We start from the raw sequence: 19,696 nt of genomic DNA, 5'->3' as shown, positions 1-19,696 counted from the left end.
AATATACAAGGTGCATAGGGCGCATGGCATTTTACTGGTGAATCGTTAATTCTAGAGGCATGCTTCCAATTAGAAAAAATGTCCAAGTAACGTGTAGTACTCAGATATTCATGTTTCAAGGGGTTGTATAGTTATTTAAATAAAAAAAACCTTTTTATACAGTCCCCGTGTGCCCAAAAACTCAATTAGAAAGTCGCTGCCCTGACTCGCCTTTTGCCAACAAAAAAATTACCACTTTCTAAGTGCATTATATTCGCTGAGATATTCGAATTCGAAAAACAGTGTAGAGTTGGGGAAAAACAGCATTAAATACGGGTAAACCATTTTCCCTGCATTTAATGCTGTTTTTCCCAACTTTTCCTTCCGTGCATATATATTTTCATATTCACTGTGATCGACAATATTAGTCCTTTATTTCCCGCCATAGGAAATTTTTAAGCGATATCTACTTTTTAACTTTTCTCGCGTTTGGCTACTCTTCTGGAGAGCATTGGTGATGTCCAGTATTTTAGATCTTCATTACCCGTATTTTTCTTGATGGATATTGTCAGTCTTGGTTGGTGTATATGGCAAATAATGCATTGCCACCAGTGGCGTCGGAGCCGAGGGTGCAGTAGGTGCCTCCACAGTATTTTTAGCAGCGGTCTGAGCACCCCAGAATTAATTCATAAATCAAAATCACACACCTGTATAAAAATCAAGTCGAGCACCCTCAGGTCGAAAACACTTCCAACGCCTTCGATCTCCACATATTTTAGTTGGTTATTTTTTTGACAAAAAGGTCTGTATCTGCCCATAATAGCTAATTTATACGATTCTAGAGTTCTTTTGTGGAATATCCTCCACGGAGCGTAACAACTTCTCAGTGATAGACATGGAAGAAAAGTTATTCAAATCAGCCGTAAACTATGGGTTCTTGTCTAATTAGATCTCGTGTGCATAAAATAACAACAGTCGACGCTCGGTTTACGAGCGGCTTGGTTTGTGAACAATTCGTTTTATGAACAACGGAAAATGATTCGGTTCACGAACTAGTTTGGGTTTACGAATGTATGAAAAGGACCGAATATCTAGAGAAGGATATTATGAAGTCACGTGGCTATTTTTTAAAATTTATTTGAGAGAAGAGTTAGTTGAAGAATTTGATTTCATCAGCGTTCACGCCCGAAATAAGGCTCTTGTGACCTATGGATCAGCAGGTCATTTTAAACGTCAAGAAGCTCTACATCAGAGAACTTTTTCAAAAATGTTTTACAATAATTTTTGGCATAAAACTAACGGTCAGTGACTTCTCAAAACATTATTGTAATATTCTGCATTATATACTGCAAATTGCATATTTCATTTGCTATCATTTATACGCTATAGAGCTTATTATAGAGCTTAGCAACAAATATTTTACAGAACTATGAATTTGGCTTGGAGAATATTGTGGACAGATATTGTGTTGAGGGCAGAGATTTTGAGGTCTTTGACATTGTGATTATAGATGAGATTACCAGACGATAGATGATACCAGACAGGACCCTAGCACCGTTTTCATTTTGTCTCTTTCACACTATGGTTATTTCTTCAGTAACTTATTTTAATGATTTTCATTAGTTTCGCGTTATGCGCAGGAGTTGCTGCAAAAATTCCCACTAGAAAACTTAGGGGTGCCAGGAACGGATTAATTTATTTTGCATTGATTCTTATAGGAAAAAACTGTGTCGGTTTACGAACGATTCGACTTACGAACGGACTTCAGGAACGAATGAAGTTCGTAAACCGAGGGTTAACTGTAGATGCGAAACAAAAAAAAATCCTGGAAGTTTGTTTCTCCGTGAGCTTAAATGTGTTGACAAGAAACGCATGTTTTTTCGTTATTGTTTTATATATTTATTATAGTACAATGACCTCTCGTGATATTGCGCATGTCAGAAGACAAAAAATAAATAAAAATAGTAATAATAATAAACGCGATACACAACTGACGCGACGACTCTAAGTACGAATATATATCAATTTAATTTTCAATAGCGGTTCTAGCAAAAGCCTAAAAAATTCGAATGCGCATTATAACGAGGCCTATATAACTGCAGTACATTTTTCTTTTGCAACTAAAACTATATAGCGTAGATCAGTGTGGCCTTTAGGATTGAGTCGTGTCAGTAGGGCCGGCTTTGACATGTGTAGGCTCTAGACCAGGGGTTTTCACCGCATGATACGGAGCCACATGTGGCCTACAGCTAAAAACATTGAAAGGCGATTATGTTACAAAAACAATTTGATAAAGCGCGGTATGAGATGTTTTTCAAATTCAAGTTCAAAAAATTCTGGTTTTGCCAGAGATGTTTGGGGGTGGGGGGGCGAAGTGCTTAAGTTGCTTCATTCTACAGAGCCTGGGTGTCTCGCGCTTTCTCCAGATTCATCAATAACGTTGTGTATTTGGTAAATTAGTTTTATTATCATAAGAATGGGGTCCCGAGAACTTCCTGAGGGTCCCCGATTTCATATATTCTAGGAGAGAAAAGTCATCCTCCAAAAAAAAACCAAACATAGTTACAGAATCTAGAATTTCTGAAAAACGCGATAATAAAAGAAATGATTTCAGAATTTTCGAAAAAGATAATTTTATAAATATTATGAATTGATGGAAATTTATAATTGATGTAAAAAGTGATTTAATAATGAATGAAAAACTGATTTATTAGCTAGTGATAAATGTAATAATAATCACATAATTACCGAAAGAGATAATTTCAGAATCATTTGAAGTTATTCCAGAATAAATAAAAAATAATAATCAAAAACTATTTTTTCCGAATTATTGAAAGATATTATTTCGGAATTGATCAAAATTAAAATTAATTAAAGAAACAGTTCCTGCATAAATTGAAGTCCCCTTAATATTCTTGGGCAAAGTTGATCAACTCTTCTATAAATTGAAGTCTTCAGTCGTTTTGAACTCCCCGTTCCATTCTGGGTCCCGTTGACTTCTGTTAGAACGCCACTGTACATTACGTTCCTTTTGAATCTCAACTCCACCTTGGAATTTTGAATATGAGTTGGTAGCCCGCGGTCTTCTTGAAACGATGAAACGTTTCAATTTGGCCCGCAATGATTGAAAGGTTGAAGACCCCTGCTCTAGGCAATACAAGAGTTTGGGGTCCTCTACAACTAGAGACTTGGGTGGTGGTTTCTGTTTGCTTTCTGACGCCATAGAACAAGACCAGTTGCTCCATTGTACAGGGGAACTAAGGTCCAGTCTTTATAGATTACAGTAGGTAATTTGAAAGGTATTTTTGTAATTTGTAGGTATTTGAGTTTTTCTTCAAATTTAGCATTATTTCTCTATTTATATCAAGGAAAGTAACGTTGCTTTTTATAAATTCAACTTAATTACACTATCAAAAACAGCTTCGGTATTTCATTATCCATATAATAATTCATTTTTAAAAAATCTATATTTACAATAGGAATAAAGAAATGTAGTTATTAATTGGAAATTTAAAGAAAAATATTCAATACAGCTTGATATAAGATGCAAAATCATTATCAGTCTATATGAAAATATATCATTATCATTAAAATAATTATATATATTCAATTCTAATATCTCATAGGTATTGATATTCAATAAAATGGTTGTATTTTTACTATTATCTATTACTTGTTTTAATTAATAATATAACCTTGGAACGAGAGTTTTGATTAATCATTTTATTATTTACTGACGTCATTAATATTTCTTATTATTTCGATTCCTCCCATAATTAAAACAGATTTGAATTAAAAAAACAATATTTATTCATTATTAGAAAATGTGTTGCAGATACTGGGAATAAATTCAGTTTGAAAAATAGGATTTCATCAAAAAATAACGTGGCATAAATTACCGAAATAGCTTATATTAGCTTATATTACCGATTATACTCAACAAAGTCGAGTTTTTTTTAAAATTTGAAATTTTGAAATTAATTTAAGACAATCACATATTAAAATTCCAATTGAACTATGGGATATGATCCGTTCAATGAGTTGAGTTCTGTGATTATATGATCATCCTTACAGCATTGGCATTGATAAATAAACTATAAAGTGGCGTATTTATTAAGTTAATACAAGTTTAAGTTATAATATTATTTATTAACAATATCAAAATTTTCTGGGCATTTCTGATTTTATTTCTTGATTCAATTTTATATTCTTTGGTTGTACTATATTTCGATTATCCAATATTGAATTCTATACAGGGTGATTCTAAATTCATGAGACAAATTTTGAGAGGTGGTTAGGAAGACACCTAAACAAGCGTTTTTGATCATAGAATTTGTGGTCGAATCGCAATAGCAAAGACGGTAGAGGGTGTTTTTATCGAGGGAACAATAGCACTTCACAAAAAACAAATATATTTTTCCGATGGATTTGCGGCAATGTGTGTCATCAACCATTCGATAGTACATATGCACCTTCGGATTAGATTGGAGTTTGTATTTGGTGCAAGGACCAACAAGATTATGCTGCGCCAAACAATGATCAAGCGGTGAAATAGCTTGTGGTGGAATTTGCGATACCCAGGTAGCACCGTGAGAAAACCAACCACATTTCAATACACTGCATCCTCGAATAGTTGATTGCACTTATTGCAGCAAATCCGTCAAAAAACATGATATTAAGTGTTGTTGTGCACTCCACTCTCTAAAAATACCCTCTACCGCCTTTACTATTGCGATTCGACTGCGCATTCTATGACCAAAAATGCTTGTTTAGGAGTCTTATATCACCTCTTAAAGTTTGCCCCATGAATTTAGAATCATCCTGTATACTCTAATTTCTATCAGTTCGTGCTTTATTTTGAACCAGGTTTTTCGGAAAAATGAAAAATTTTCGAAAGGTAAAATTCACGAACGTTAAATGTATAAAATTATTGCAGTCTTGTGGAGCCTGTTTTAAAAAAACAACCTTTTTTTAATGTGTTTTTAGTCATTAATATTATAGTAATGACGTTTTATGACTGGAAAAATCCCGGCGGAATATATTGAGAGAGATAGGTGGCTTTTTTTTTGGGTTTTTCTCAGCCCAAGATATCAAGGAAACATTTATTTTCTGGATATTATGCTGAGGTGAACTCGGAAAGTCATCTTGCAAGAGGGCCTGGGTTCATGTCCCGGCGGAGACAAGATGACTTTTCTTTCCGAGTTCACCTCAGCATAATATCCAGAAAATAAACGTTCCCGGAAAATATATTGAATTATATATTTATATGATACCGAAATTTTTTTTAGGAAATTATGTGTTTTAAAAGCTACAAATATTCTTATTACGTATTCCAATCATTTTAGTTTTATTCATTTATGTATTTCAATTTATGAATTTTTCCACAGTTTGAGCAATTTGTTAAAAATAACGCCTAAATAATTCATTTCATTGGATTCTTATATCTGCTTACAGTTACAATAATTTAATTTTTTTATTCAAAAAAATACGTCTGGAAAAATCCAGTGAAATTTACCGAAAATGGTTAGGACCCCTTTCGCCCCGGTTTTATATATTTTGTGGGGGAGGGGAATTCACTATCTATTATTTCAGAATATACAGGGATGCTGAGATATATCCATAAAAAAAAATTTTAAACACAATTGAATGTAAATTTACCCTAAAATTGATGAAAATTCGGAATTGATGAAAGAAATAATTCCAAAATCGAATTAAAGTCACAATTTACAGAAAACAATTCTAGATTTGATGAAAATTCCGAATATTAACTGAAGTAATATATATATGTAATTTCAGAATTGATTAAAATACAGAATTAACTGAAGAAAAATATTCCAGAATTTATGAAAACTCAGAATTAATGCAAGTAATAATTTCAGAATACAAGAAAGCCTCCAATATTTTACCGTGAGTTCGGGGCCCAGTGCGACAGCACCTGTCGCCCACCCCTTAGGGTGGCTCTAATTATAGCATAATTTACTGCCTCTTACTCATGATAGAAGCTACGAAAGGGGGAGGATTCTTCTTTTATGCACCAAAAAGTAAGAATCTTTAAAACCATGTTTTATTATGAATTTATTTAAAATATTCAATAATAAATGAATAGTATCAGACTATTTCTTTCATAATAAATGAAAGAAATAGTTTCAGAATTGATGAAAATGGAAAATAAATTAACGAAATATAGTTTCAGAATTGATGAAAATTCAGAATTTATTTCAAAAAAAACAAAAACAAAACAATTCCAGATATGGCGTGAATTCAGAATTTTATGAAAGAAATATATAATTCCAGTATCCCTAGAGATGAAAATGCACAGTTCCAGAATTAATGAAAATTTAGAATTCATGAAAGAAAAATTATTGTTACGATAAACGCGGGGCCCGGTGCTACCGCACCTGTCGCACACCCCCCTAAGGGCGGCTCCGGTAATAATAATAATAATAATAATGCATTCCTTCTACTCGTGAAACAGCTTTCCTGTCTCATTTTATTATTGCTCGTATAAGTCTCGATCTCGTTTTCAATAAGATTCTTTTTTAAGAAGTATATATGGACGACATTTATATTTTATATATTTCAGTTTTGATTTTATAATTTCATTTTAATTTTGTATTTTTTCGTCGCCAAACCAGAAGCCGATGATTGTGGCCCGGATGTGCTAATTGCCAAAAGATGGCATCGCGCACGTGCGTCAGTTTCTCTCTTTTTTCTGTTGTGCTCGAATGCTAGACAGCAGTGCTCCGGCTCTTCTCAGCTCAAAGATAAGCTACATGTCACACGCGCTGCACATCTTTCTTGTGGTGGTGGATTTTCTGTGATTTTTCCTATCGTTTCTGGATCTATTTTTTTTGTAAAAAAGACTTTATTTTCGTTACCTCTTTCTTTATTTGTTAATCGCTCGCCGTATCTTTCCATCCCGCGAGACGCGTTTAAGAATATAAATATGAATTTCTGATGAACACGTGGTGGTGTTTCGTATTCGGTTAAACGAATGGATTAAACTTGACGGTGAGTTAGTTATTTGATCTTTCTTTCTTAATACGGTCGGATCCCGTTATAACGAAACCCGAGAGACCGGAGAAATTGCTTTTGTTGTAACGAAATTTCGTTATAAAGGAATTCCAGGTTTTTGCATTGTTCCTAACTTTTCTGGGGGATTAGAAAAGTTTTCGTTAAAATGAGATTTTTTTTTGCTATAATGGTATTCGTTAAAACGGGATTCGCTTGTATCGTCTTTTATTTACTAATTTTTCGTATTATATTGCATTTCTTCACTTGAATCGAAAAAAAGTTGTTCGAGAAAAGCACTCTGAATGTTTCCAGGATAAATTTAACTTTCATGTAATTACTGTTTTTTTTTATTCTGGGGATAAATTTTTTTTGTTGGAAAATAATTTGATTTTAACTATTCAAAATTTGTTCTGAATATTTAGCAAGCATTTTTCAACAAAAATGCATTATTTTTCATGGAATTTAAAAAAAAAAAAAACAGTAGTTACGCTGAACGACTTTTTTCGACTTTCGCCAATGATTGCAATATAATAGGAAAAATTAGTCTTTAATAAAAATTTATCAACATTTAAAGATCAACAAAAGTTTAATTGCATTCCAACTTTTCAAAGTTTGTTCTCAATAGTTAGTAATAAAATTTGTTGATCTTTAGATGTTGTATGATAATAGTCAATTTTACGGACTATTTAACCCTTTATATCCGACGTTGTGAAAAGTAGAATAAGAAGAAAAATACAAATAATTAAAATAAAAGTATAAATGTAATGATAGTAATAAATAGTTGTCATGTAAATTCTTTGGTAGGTAATTTTAGTTCTAATTAAAGACAAAAAAACAATGCTTTTGAAACACACACAGTTTAGTTGGTTCAAAACAAATTATCTAACCTGGTACTTTTTTAAAGTACCGTCCGGGTATAAAGTATAGACAATTTTGTAGTAAATTTTTAGGTTTTGTTTTTTTTTGAAAGAAAAATTAACGTATGCACCGTAAGCCTCTGAAATTATGGTTTTTAAAACGTATGAATAGGATAAGCAATACGCGACAAGTATTATTTTAAAAACGTCAGAATAAACCAAATTTTTAACAGTAAGCTTGTATAATATCATCCATTGATCTGTGATAACGCTTTGAAATTCATAGACTAACGTGAAATTCTGAAAATGTATGGATTGGCCAAGAAATACGGAAAGTATTATTTTGAAAACGTCAAAATATATTTACGATTTTAAACATACACATATAATATCATCAATTGATCGCTTTGCAAAACGTTGAAATTCATTCATGACAATATCAATTTTTTTTAAAATTTTACTCTGTGTGTGTGTGTGTGTGTGTGTGTGTGTGTGTGTGTGTGTGTGTGTGAGATTAATACCGGTTTTGAAATTGTTTCGTCAAAATTTATCGCTGAATGATTGTCAGAAAAAGTAATATAACCGCAATAAGTGTAATTTTTTTCCGTATTGATTGATGAGTTTGAATTTACTATGAGAGCTGCTTTGTACGAGCTCTCTAGTGATAAAGTTTGATTCGTTCCGAAGGTTAGTTTCATCGTGACACAGAAATTAATCTAATTGAGATACCGCAGTAATGAAAGAGATTTAGCGATTTATGGCTTGATTACAGCGCAGACCAATCTATTCATTCCGGAAATATTTGTCTCGCTCTTGTCAAAAATATCTGTCATTTCTAGGTTGATTAATATTGACGCGCTTGGAGAAGCATGCAGCCATAAATATAAATCTGTATATATATACATTAATTGGAATCAGTTTTTCCAGATTTTTTCTTATGAATTATGTATCTATTGTACTAATTAAAGATTATGATACTATTACTGGGATTGTGAATTTGCACAATAGTTACTTATAGTGAATTTCAACTATAGGCGTCGGAACTTGGGGGCTGAGTCCATTTGAGCTCCCCCAAAAATTTATGAATATACAATGGAACGTACCATTCCTCCTCTTGCATACGGGCAGGGAGTCCCATATATATACGGGACGAATAGCGATTTTCAGTTCCCTCAACGTTTTCTTTCTGTCAGCGCTTCCTATTCCAGCGTATGTTCTTTGATGGAAGTAGAGCTTATATGAATTTGTGTTATAGGGATAAAAAATAAAGTTTGTCTCTGGCATAAATAGTGCCAGAATCGGTTGAAATATTGTGTCCCTTATGGTGTGCTGTTAGTATTGTACTGTAATTTATGTAGCAAATAATATGGAAAAAGGTTTATCAACAAATAGGTTCTCACGATTATTTTCAAGTGAAATCGGTGTATTTTGATAACTGTAAATATCAAAGAGAAATATTCATATAAAATAGTAGCAGGGGCGGCATTTTTGCGCGAATGCGCAAATAAGCGCATTCCCACCTAAACAAAACTTAAAAAAACATCGTTGCAGAGGGATTTATCGGTATATCTAGTATCGTTGTGTAGCTAGGTTTTACTGTATAATACTTTTGAAATACTATTCAACTCTTTGCTATTCAAAGCAGTGGCACCGAAATAAAGAAAACATTGAGGGGGGGGCTGGAAGTTGTCCAGTACAAAAGGGGCACAAGCCCTTATGCCAGAGAAATTTGTACTTTGCATTGTACCAATTGGTGTATTCCTTAATTATTGGGGGGAGGACTCAGCCCCCAGCAAATTTTATTGGGTTGGGGGCTCAAACAGCCTCAGACCCCAGGATTGTTGCCTACGATTCAATGCTCAATACACCTCCTTTCCCGCACTTCCAAAAAATTCCGCCGGTCTTCTACAGATAGACCGGACATAACCGGATTACATCTTTTCTAGTTACATCCATCCTTCGGAAAGGTTCGAAATCGCATGGTTTCTCTTCTTTGTAAAGGATCTTTTCACTCTTTATCAACATTTTTTCAGTTGACTTTTCTTTCGGCCGAATACCTCAGCGACTTCGGATTCCTTCTTGTTCATGTTCCAATAAATGCTCCTTTCGGCCAACACCGTGCTAAACATAATCATATTCTAGCGTGGTGCTGTTTCGGCTCAGGAATGTTTTGACTGGTCGTTTCTGTATACTAGTGGTTCTCAAAATGCGCATTGTGGCTCCTAGGGTCGTCACGGTGATCTTGGATATTTATATGTGTGTGTTCGTTGCTTCAAAGTGGTTCTTTATTAGGCTGCTTTGGAGAGCCTTGGATGAACGTTGACTAGGGCAAGAGTTTTCAAACTTTTCCCACCCGTGGTGCGCCTTTCCCTAATCAACGCTTGTCTGCGGCTCCCCAGAGCAACTTAACAAAGAATCTCTTCGAAAAACCTTTGTCAGTGCCACCATTCCGCGGCGCACAGTTTGAAAACACTTGGAGTAGGGCAAGGAAGCCGCGGGTGAGGAAAGTTTGAGAGCCACTACTGTATACTTACATCTGTTCTCCTTCAGCCTGTTATCGGAATCTTCTGACGGATTCCTCTACTTGCAAACAACGTGCCATAAAAACCACTATAAGCTTTATAAGCAAACCAGCTATTAGCTTTATGCCATTTTTCTGCAGCGCTCGCATGCTTAAAAATTATGTTATATTTTGCGTGTTTTGAACCGACTATTGTAATTTAACGGCCCAAAATATCACCAGAAATGTCGACACTGTATTAGTTCTAAGTTTGTCTCTGACAAAGAACACCTTACATTTTTGGGTTATTTATTGTCTGTGTCTTTCTATGGGATTAGACCTGTGTTTCTCAAAGTGTGCCCCGCAGCTACTATGGGCATCCCAACTTTTGTGAACGACATTGCGGCGAGTTGTTGGCATTTAAGCTCATGACTGCCTATTTAGTGCTTTGAAGTGGTTCTTTTTTTTAGGCTATTCTGGGGAGCCGTGGATTAACGTTGTCAGGTCAAGGAAACCATGAATGGCAAACGTTTGAGAACCACTGCTCTAAATCATCGGTGTGATCTACCCCTTCCCCAGAGGGTCGTCACCTACACTTTGCGAACCACTGTATTAGGGTAATTGACGTGAAGACAGAAAACTCTTTTCAGATAGTCGTATCCAAGGGGTGGCAAAAAAATTATTCCCCTCAGGTGGCAAAATTTCTAGGACAGGTCCTGAATAGTAGCCTATCAGAGCTGAAATGAAAATGTATAACAAGTGGGGGCTACATCAAGCCCGATGCTTATAGGGAATCAGGGACGTACGCACTTTGGAAGAGCACAACTAATTTTTTAAAAGAACTTTCAGTTACTAACATTCAAAAAAGATTTCAATTAACAGAAATTGATTAAGATAGTATATTAAGAATAAGACAACCATAAGTATTCTTATGGGCATTATATAATATTCCATCATGTATATATATTGTTTGTAATTGCATTTTTAATTGGGTTGCTGTAGTTTTGAAATATATGACATCCATATCTCTCTGTTATGGGCATCTTTTTCTCAGCCACTTCGTTGGGCATTTTGCCTGTTGTAGCGTTGTATTTGTATAAGGTATTATCTTTCGACATTTTATTTATCTTACAAAGATGTTTAAAAATATTTTCAATTTTTTATCGTCTTTGGGTGGCACGGGCCCCGTATGCCCTTTCCTGTGTAAGCTTCGTGGAAGAAATCAATCGTGGTATTATAAATGAAAAAAAAAAAAAAATATATATATATATATATATATATATATATATATCAATTTTTTTATAATAAAACAAGGTGTCAGTGCTTCAACTATGATATTGTTTATGAATATTCGTAATTATGTAACGAATTTGCAAAAATCGTTCGTCCCTCAAAAAGCCCCCTCCCACAATGGGCGGGCACCATGACGGACCAATAGCGTATTCGAATTTCCACATTTTCCAAGTGTTAAAGTTTATTATTTCATAACCTTTTCATGTGATATAATACTGGCATGATATCAATTATATGCCACAAAATAGATGGAACCCATATTAACGAGTATTTATGTTAAAATTTGACAGTCATAAAAAAAATCATGGCCTGACATAGGGCAGGCTGATAGGGCCCAAAAAAGTCCGGACTCTAATTATTTTTTATCAGTCACCTCGTTGGTCAATTCTCATGTTCTCTTTAGGATTTGTATTTTACTTTATAAATTTACCAGAAGGTACCCGTGAAAAATCCTGACCTAAAAGCTCTGAAAAACTTCGGTTTAGGAGCCTCTCTAGGATCGGGACCTTGATAAAAATAACAATATCAGCTGGAGATTGAACAAAATAGTGTATTCACACCAAGAGATGGCGTAATCACATTTGAAATTTGCGGAGAACCTTTCAGAGAAACTTTCCCGATTGCGTCTAAGATTTAGGAAAAAGCCTAACAAAGCAGTTTCTACAGCTAAAAAACCTGTGTGACTGAAGTATCCCAACAACTGAATACCATTATAAAGATTTATAAGAGGTCTCAAAAAGGAGATAAATAAATAAATAAAAAAGACGGCCATGAAAGCCATTTCCCGACAAAGCGAAGTTCTTGAATAGCTCGGAATACGTCCAATACGCTTACACACCGCCTCGAAATTCCATGAATCGCATCAAAAAGCAAATTGGAAGAGCTTCAGGGTTCATTTCATTGTAAATCACCGGAGTAAAAAGAATTTTCGAATGCTAAATTACAGGTAATACTGTACACAGCTACTGGGGAAGTAAGGTAGCAGCACGCACGCACATTAGCCGTTAACATTCAACACCTCCCAGAGGCGTCACACATGCGTATTGCACGTTTATATATTTTTAAACGATTCGTGTTTCGTTTATGCAGTAATTGCTATTCTTTTGTTGATGGAGAAATGTTCGGACTGACAAAAATCTTTCGAATAGAAGATTTCAGGAAAGAAAAAGGTGACATAAACCGGATGTGACGCGTGAACATCTTGGGCGGGCTTCCAGACGCACAACCACGTCTTTAGATAAATGCTCCAAAACGACGACGCGGGGGCAAAAAAATGGATCACGAGCCCGAAGAGTTTTTTTCCCCCTTATTACGTGTGTGTGTGTGTGTATTTCTTTGGTGAATGAAGTCCAACATTACATCGCTTCAGTTCGTAAAGATTTATGATGACAGCAGCTTTCAGAATGAATTCTTGCCCCCCCCCGCCCCCGAAATTATAAAGTATTTAATCTTAGAGGTAGAGCATTTTTTTTCGACTGTTTCTTTATTGTATTCAACACGAGATAAAAAGAAAATAATGCTATATACTTACAATATCTATTCAGACATGATGTATGTAACGCCCCGAGAGTTTGCTATAAGAATTTTAAATCGAGAGGATATTCATTTATCTATTTATTTTGAAGGTTAAGGAGGCAATGATCTTTATGTTTTTCCATGTCGACGAGTTTAAACAAACGTTATTGTTAAAGACTTATCATTCTTATAATTTATGTAAGCGAAGGAAAAAAAAAATTAAGAATTAGATTTTTTGAAGCAGGCTTAATTTTTTTTTTCTCACATTGTTAAGCTTTCATTGGGAGTTTTCAAAATCTCGTCTTTTTGTACAAGATGCTTTCCATAAGAACTTAGAGCGAAATCATGAAAGATTAAGAAGTGCAGGTACAACAAAAAAAATATTTTTTTTCAAAGTATGTCCCCTCAGATGATGTGCAATGAATCCATCGTTTAATCCACAAAGCAAGTAGAGAAAGCTTTTTACGAAAGTTGTCTCAGTCAACCCTACACAGCTAAAATAATTAATTATTCTCCTCGGAGCTTCTACTTCAACGTCGGAAATAGAAACTTCATGGTGCAAGATCTGGACTGTAAAAGGGTTGTGGCAGAATTTTAATATTGCATTTACACATATGTTTCAGTTTCAAAAAGTTTGTGACAACACATATCGAGAAAGCGTCGTGAACTAATAGAAATTTCAGTTGTGCAAGATTCACTGAAGCAGCTTCCAGATAAAGCTTTTTCTACTTGCTTTGAAAACTGTATTGAACGATGGGACCATTGCATATCATTGAGGCAACATATACATAGAGAAAAAATAAATTATTTTTTGCTGTACCTATATTTTTTGATTTTTTATGATTTTACTCCGAGTTCTTATGGAACGAGCCTTGTAGAATTTATGTAATCTCTTTGGTTTTTGAATTAATTGACGAATGATTTTGACATAAGCAAAACAAATGAAATTGAGATGGTGTGATATTTGGTCAGTGTGGTAAATGTGATAAGTTTTTCATCGGTTACAAAAAAGAATTGGTCTTTTTGTTGCTTTTAGAAATGAATCATACGCTGATTGTCTTCCATACAGATTTTTTCCTAATGCAGTGGTTTTTTGAAATGTTTTTGAACTGCACATTTAGGCACGGTCAGAATCTCCAAGTTGAAATTATCGAATTTAATATGTATATACAAATTAGCCCATTACTTTCATTTCTTAACAAATGGTAATACCAAGTACCTAAAAAAAATGCACTTTTAAAAATATCCAAAACATGCTAATTACTGTACGACAAAATCCAGACCGGACATCTCGATAGACTTTCAACTTCCTCGCGTTTCCATAAAATTATTATAGCAATATTATAGAAAGTCACAAATCAGAAGCCTCGGAAAAACGCTCTGAACTTTATGGATAGCCAATATAATGGTTAAGGAAAGGGAGCGAATGCGTCTAAACACTATGCTCGACCCGAAGTGGTGCCCTGATATGAATCCAGCGTAGATTTAGAAAAAGAGTCAATGTCTGGTAGTTATATTTTTCTTTTCTGGAGGGTTCATCCTATAAATATATATTTATATACACGCGTTTTTTTCTCTCTCATTTCTGACTAACAGAAGTTATTCTATTTATTTTCAAGTCCTCGGCGCAAGACGCTTCTTTTATTCATTTAAAACACACACTCTCTCTTCCTCTGTCTATGCTATACTCTGATATTGTTTTTAGAAAGAACAAAAACGTTTAGACTTGGTTTCTTTTTTTTTTCTCTACCCGTCTGTCTTCATAGAATGAGTAATGTTTTCATTGACCTTCATGTTAGCGACTTGACATGATGTAAGGAATATTTGTTTAGCCCTTTTTTGCATGTATCATCTCGGTCAAAAACAGATGATATCACCCCAAAAAACGAGCTGAAAAAAACGTGGAATAACGTCTGGAATTTTTTAAACATTTCTTTTTCTTCTGTTGTGTTTGATTAAGTTGGATGTCAAAAATTCTGGGTTGTTTATTTATCTTACGTTATGGATCCCGTTCAAGAAATTCCCACTTGAAAACGTTTTCCCGTTTGAGCAGTTTAATTTTTGAAGCCACGATTGTTTTGCTATGGGATGAAATTTCAAGAAATTCCTCAAGCTCCTGGTTTTATTTGTGAAGAACGCTTTCAGAAGTCATCAAGAACAGAGCCATTTTGATGACTTTTGCCCCGGACAAAGAGATGCTGTGTGGGTCTAGTCTCCCCTCCCCCTTCTTGAAGTATCAGCCACCCAAGCTAAAATCTTGCACGTTATATTGAAAAATTCTACATTTCCACACTTTAGTCTCACGTTAATACAAACCTAGGCAAAGGCATGTGCGTCTGAAAAAATTATAGTTTCTATGCCACCCTAATTAAGAAAGAAAGAAATTCCTGAAGGATTATACTGTATATATAAACTCGAAAATTTCTTTATGAAAATTGTAATTCCGTCATAATCCTTTTGTATACGATAATCGCATTACTGTGCATGCTCAATTTAAATATTACGTCCATAGTACAGAAAATTATCTCATCCATTGGAAAAGAAATCATAGATTATTTTCAAAGCTGGATTCGATTTTGGGAAAAAAAAATGCATTCGAATTGCAAATAATTCAATATACGCCTTACAGGTAATTCAATTTAGCCTTGCAAACCTTCTACTGCAATTGGTAAATAGATAACTAAGGTACCTGTTGGTAATATGGCCGTGCTAAGCTTTGTGGTTTTTTCTTGAGGTCCGTTTGAAAAATTCTAAAAACAGTTGAAAATACAAAAATACCTTGGAATGTTATCAAAGTATGTGTTTTCATGGAAATATTTTTGAAAAATTGTGAAAAGTCTATATTTTGACCATATCCAAAACTGTGATAGTAACATGGCCAATGAAGTTGCGCGTTTCCTTAGTTAATTTAATTTTAATTAATGAAAAAAAATTTTACTAGAACTTTTTAAAGAAAGAAATGTCAAATTGAGCAAAACATTTAGATAATAAGCTGCAAAAATTTAATTCCGTAATTTCAGAACTTGTAGTACCGTCAAATGAGATGACTTTGGTATGAATTTTGGGCATTTTCTGTATTATATTATCCCGTATGAATCAACATTTTTTACTAAAAGTTACAACGCTAGAGAGTGAAAGGTTTTTTTCCTCTATATTTTTATGCAAGGATGCTTGCTTTGCAATAGATATTTTGCCTATCGGAGCGTACGTTTAAATCTCACCCACTTGGAAATAATTCGGTACAAATAAAAAAAGTATAAATACCAGGGCTGGGACTATTGCCCGAAGCATGTAAAAATTTTGACCGGGAATGCATTTTTCTCGACCATATGCCTGAAGCGGGCATTTAAAAAAAAATAAAAAATTTGAAATTTTTTTTTTCTTAATTTTTTTTATCGACGATGATGCAAGTGTTCCTACAAGCATGCGTGAAATTTCACAGAAATATTTTGTTTGGAACCCATTATGCAAATGTGTAGTCAACGTATTTTGATCTAAGTTAATGGGCCCTCATATACTGCAACTGGGCTTAAAATGAAATAATATACTCAAACTCCGCTCACAAAATTGAATTATACACTCCAACTGGACTGTTCTGTAAAACGAAAAACCTCACTTTCAGCGAAATAGTATATCCTAATGGTATTCATGGAAGAAGAAAACAACTTCTCAGTTTGATCGAAAACGCAAAAATACATTTTTCCTAAAAAATTATGTTATTACATGGCCTCATTATATAGTATATAAAGTGTCCGAAAAGGATAAAAATTCTGCAACTGATTCTAAAGTTGCAGAAAATATCTGTGCAGCATTTTTTTTCTATACAAAAGTATTGGAAAAATATGGGGCTTCTGCTGCCACTTATCAAATAAAAAAATTTAACTGCCTTTTGTAATTTTTTAAGTAAAGTTATTTATTGGTTTCAAACTGGTGTGCAGTATGAAAACGAACAAAACGTGTTATACTATAGATATTTTCTGTGTTTATGCTGCATACTGGTACAAATTATATGGTCCAAAATATCGGTTAATACGTTTTTTGTTTGACGCTACATTTTTGTGTAAAAATCAAAAAAAAACTTAGCAACCGGTACTTTGGCACATAAAATTTATACCGCCATACACAGAATGAAAATTAAAAAAATCATAGTTTTTATATCACATGTTGTTGATTTCCATTCTGCACATCAGCTTAAAACCAACAATCATTTTATTTTGAGAATCATAATATAGTTTTGATTTTATTCAATAGGTGACAGCAGGAGCTCTAGCTCAAAGCGGTTTCTCTCGCATATATAATAGCAAAGTATGAAAATTATGAACTGTAATAAGTCAGAAGGTTAGGATTACAATATTTTTTCCCCACCTGTTCTCAAATTGTTTCTCCCATTTATACCAGTTCGTGAAAACTCGATTTCAGCGGTCTGCAATGAGAAAAGGTTGAAGAACACTGAACTATAAACCGGACTAGGCTTTTAGTGCCAATAAGCAATTTTATCCATTGCCTTAAAATTCGACCCTACTGAATTTTTTTCAAAATGTCCTAGTTTTTATTAATGAATTAATTTTATAATGAATTTACGTTATGTTCCGGTTTCTCAGTCGCATGATCTGGCCAAATTAACCTAAACCAACGCCTGCCGTCCGGTCCCGTATCGTATATCGGTTACGATTCTATAAGCGAGGTGAACTGTAACATCGTGACTTCTTTTCCAATGACAACAGTGATAACCTGATAACATTATTTTTTAATTTTCGAATCTTTCAAAATTTTGATTTAAAAAAATATATGCCACTTTCGATACTTTCTATGCAAATTAATTTGGTTAAATTAATTAATGGTTTTTACAGTTTTTATGTTCAAAGTAAGTGAATCCAGTGAAGATATATATTTTTCGTTTATTCTATTATTTTAAGTTGCATACCCGCCGGGGGCATGTAAACTTTTAGAGATTTGTCCAGCCCGGATAAATACATAAATTTTGTTTTTGTTGAAAATATTTAAACTACTGGAAATTATTTTATGTGTACAATGTAAATCTGCATAGTCAAACAGCATGCGGGTGTCTTTTGGGAGGTTTATTTTTCTATATATCTCTCTCTCTATATATATATATATATATATATAGAGAGAGAGAGAGAGAGAGAAATAGATAGATAGAATCGCTCACAACCCCGGACTGATGCAAAGCACTTTACTTCCATCTTACTTCCATTACCTCAAAAGAGGTAGAGTTTTGTCGGAAAAGTTAGTAAAGGTTTATAGTGGTGGCTCCCCTTGCCCCGTACTCACAGGTATCGAATCACTCGCGTCGTCCTCCCCATGAAGATAGCCATCAACTCGATGCAACGCACAAGACATTTGACTAAAATGGATTCCTGAATCATTGCACGTGCGCCCAGTGGCGCATAAGTGCCGAACACCGCAGCCTGGGATTTCGAAAGAAGTGTGGAAAAAACTTGTGAACAAGTAAGAAGTTGTTGGCATGTTGAAGTGGGAGAGATTTGAGAATGGTCTAAGTACACAATGTATGCAAAATATATATATATATATACAGAACCTCTACTGTGACGGGAAACGAAGAAACAAAGCCTCCGTCCACAGTACTGGGCAATTTTGTTTCCCTTTCCTTTTACGGAATATGCAATATACACACACAGAAAACACACAGAGACTCCACTGCTACGGGAATAATCAAACAGAGCCTCCGTTGACAATGCTTTTCGTCAATATATGTAATTCATTCACATTTAAATTACTCACATATATTATTTTTTTTTACATTACAAAAAAATTTCCCTTCTTTATACTATTAGGAATGTACATAAACATTACTATAAGGAGAGAGAGAAAGCGAGCGAGCGAAGTCAGATGAATACCAAACCTCATCTTTCAGCTCTAACTTCAGATATTTACTTTATTTTTTCATGATATTCATCATCAAAAAATTTAGTAGTCTGACATGGATATTTTCTTTTCTCTCATATTTGACTAAAATAAAATCCCCAACTCTGATGTCGAGCCTAATTTGTCCTTCATCAAACTGCTCTGTAGTAGGAGTTAGAACAGCATGTTTATCTTTCATTTGTTGTGGTGTAGGAGCATTGATTTCAGAATCTTCTGGCATGAAAAAGCTACTTATACTTTTCTGTCTCTTATGAGGTTTATTTTTTTTTGTTCTACTATGATTAGCACTCCTGATTGTGAAGCCTCCTAAGGGTTTAGACTATCCAGGTCATCAATGGTTATTCCTCTTCCAGGAGAAATTAATATAAAATACTGTCCCCAAGTCACCCCACAATTCTTGAACACTTCATTAATCATACAACCATTAATTGATTTATTTAGATAATTTATCACCCACTATGGAAACAATACCTTCCAAAGCAAACCCCCCCTCCTTCTATCAAAACTGTAACTACTAAGCTCTGTAAACAAAGTTTTGTAATGCTTTCATGAAACCTTTAAATACAGGTTATGATAAAAGTGGGGAAAAAAAGAAGGGATAACTATGAGATATTCGGGCACAATTTTTAAT

General features: G+C 34.1%; 1 protein-coding gene across 1 annotated transcript in view; it reads left to right on the top strand.

Moving 5' to 3' along the window:
* Positions 1 to 6,739: 6,739 nt before the first annotated feature.
* Positions 6,740 to 19,696, top strand: part of nord (neuron derived neurotrophic factor nord) — a 50,943-nt gene continuing 37,986 nt past the window's right edge. Inside the window, exon 1 of the mRNA XM_089232881.1 lies at positions 6,740 to 6,990. The gene's annotated coding sequence lies outside the window, so the exon portion shown is untranslated. The remainder of the gene's footprint in view (positions 6,991 to 19,696) is intronic.

This window comes from Pholcus phalangioides, unplaced genomic scaffold (genome assembly GCF_987345545.1).
Source record: "Pholcus phalangioides strain wild (caught in Gottingen) unplaced genomic scaffold, Ppha-v1.0 ptg000007l_1, whole genome shotgun sequence".
Classification (NCBI taxonomy): Eukaryota; Metazoa; Arthropoda; class Arachnida; order Araneae; family Pholcidae; genus Pholcus; species Pholcus phalangioides.
The sequence above is the reverse complement of the archived record's forward strand: the minus strand, read 5'-3'. Positions and strand labels throughout refer to the sequence as shown.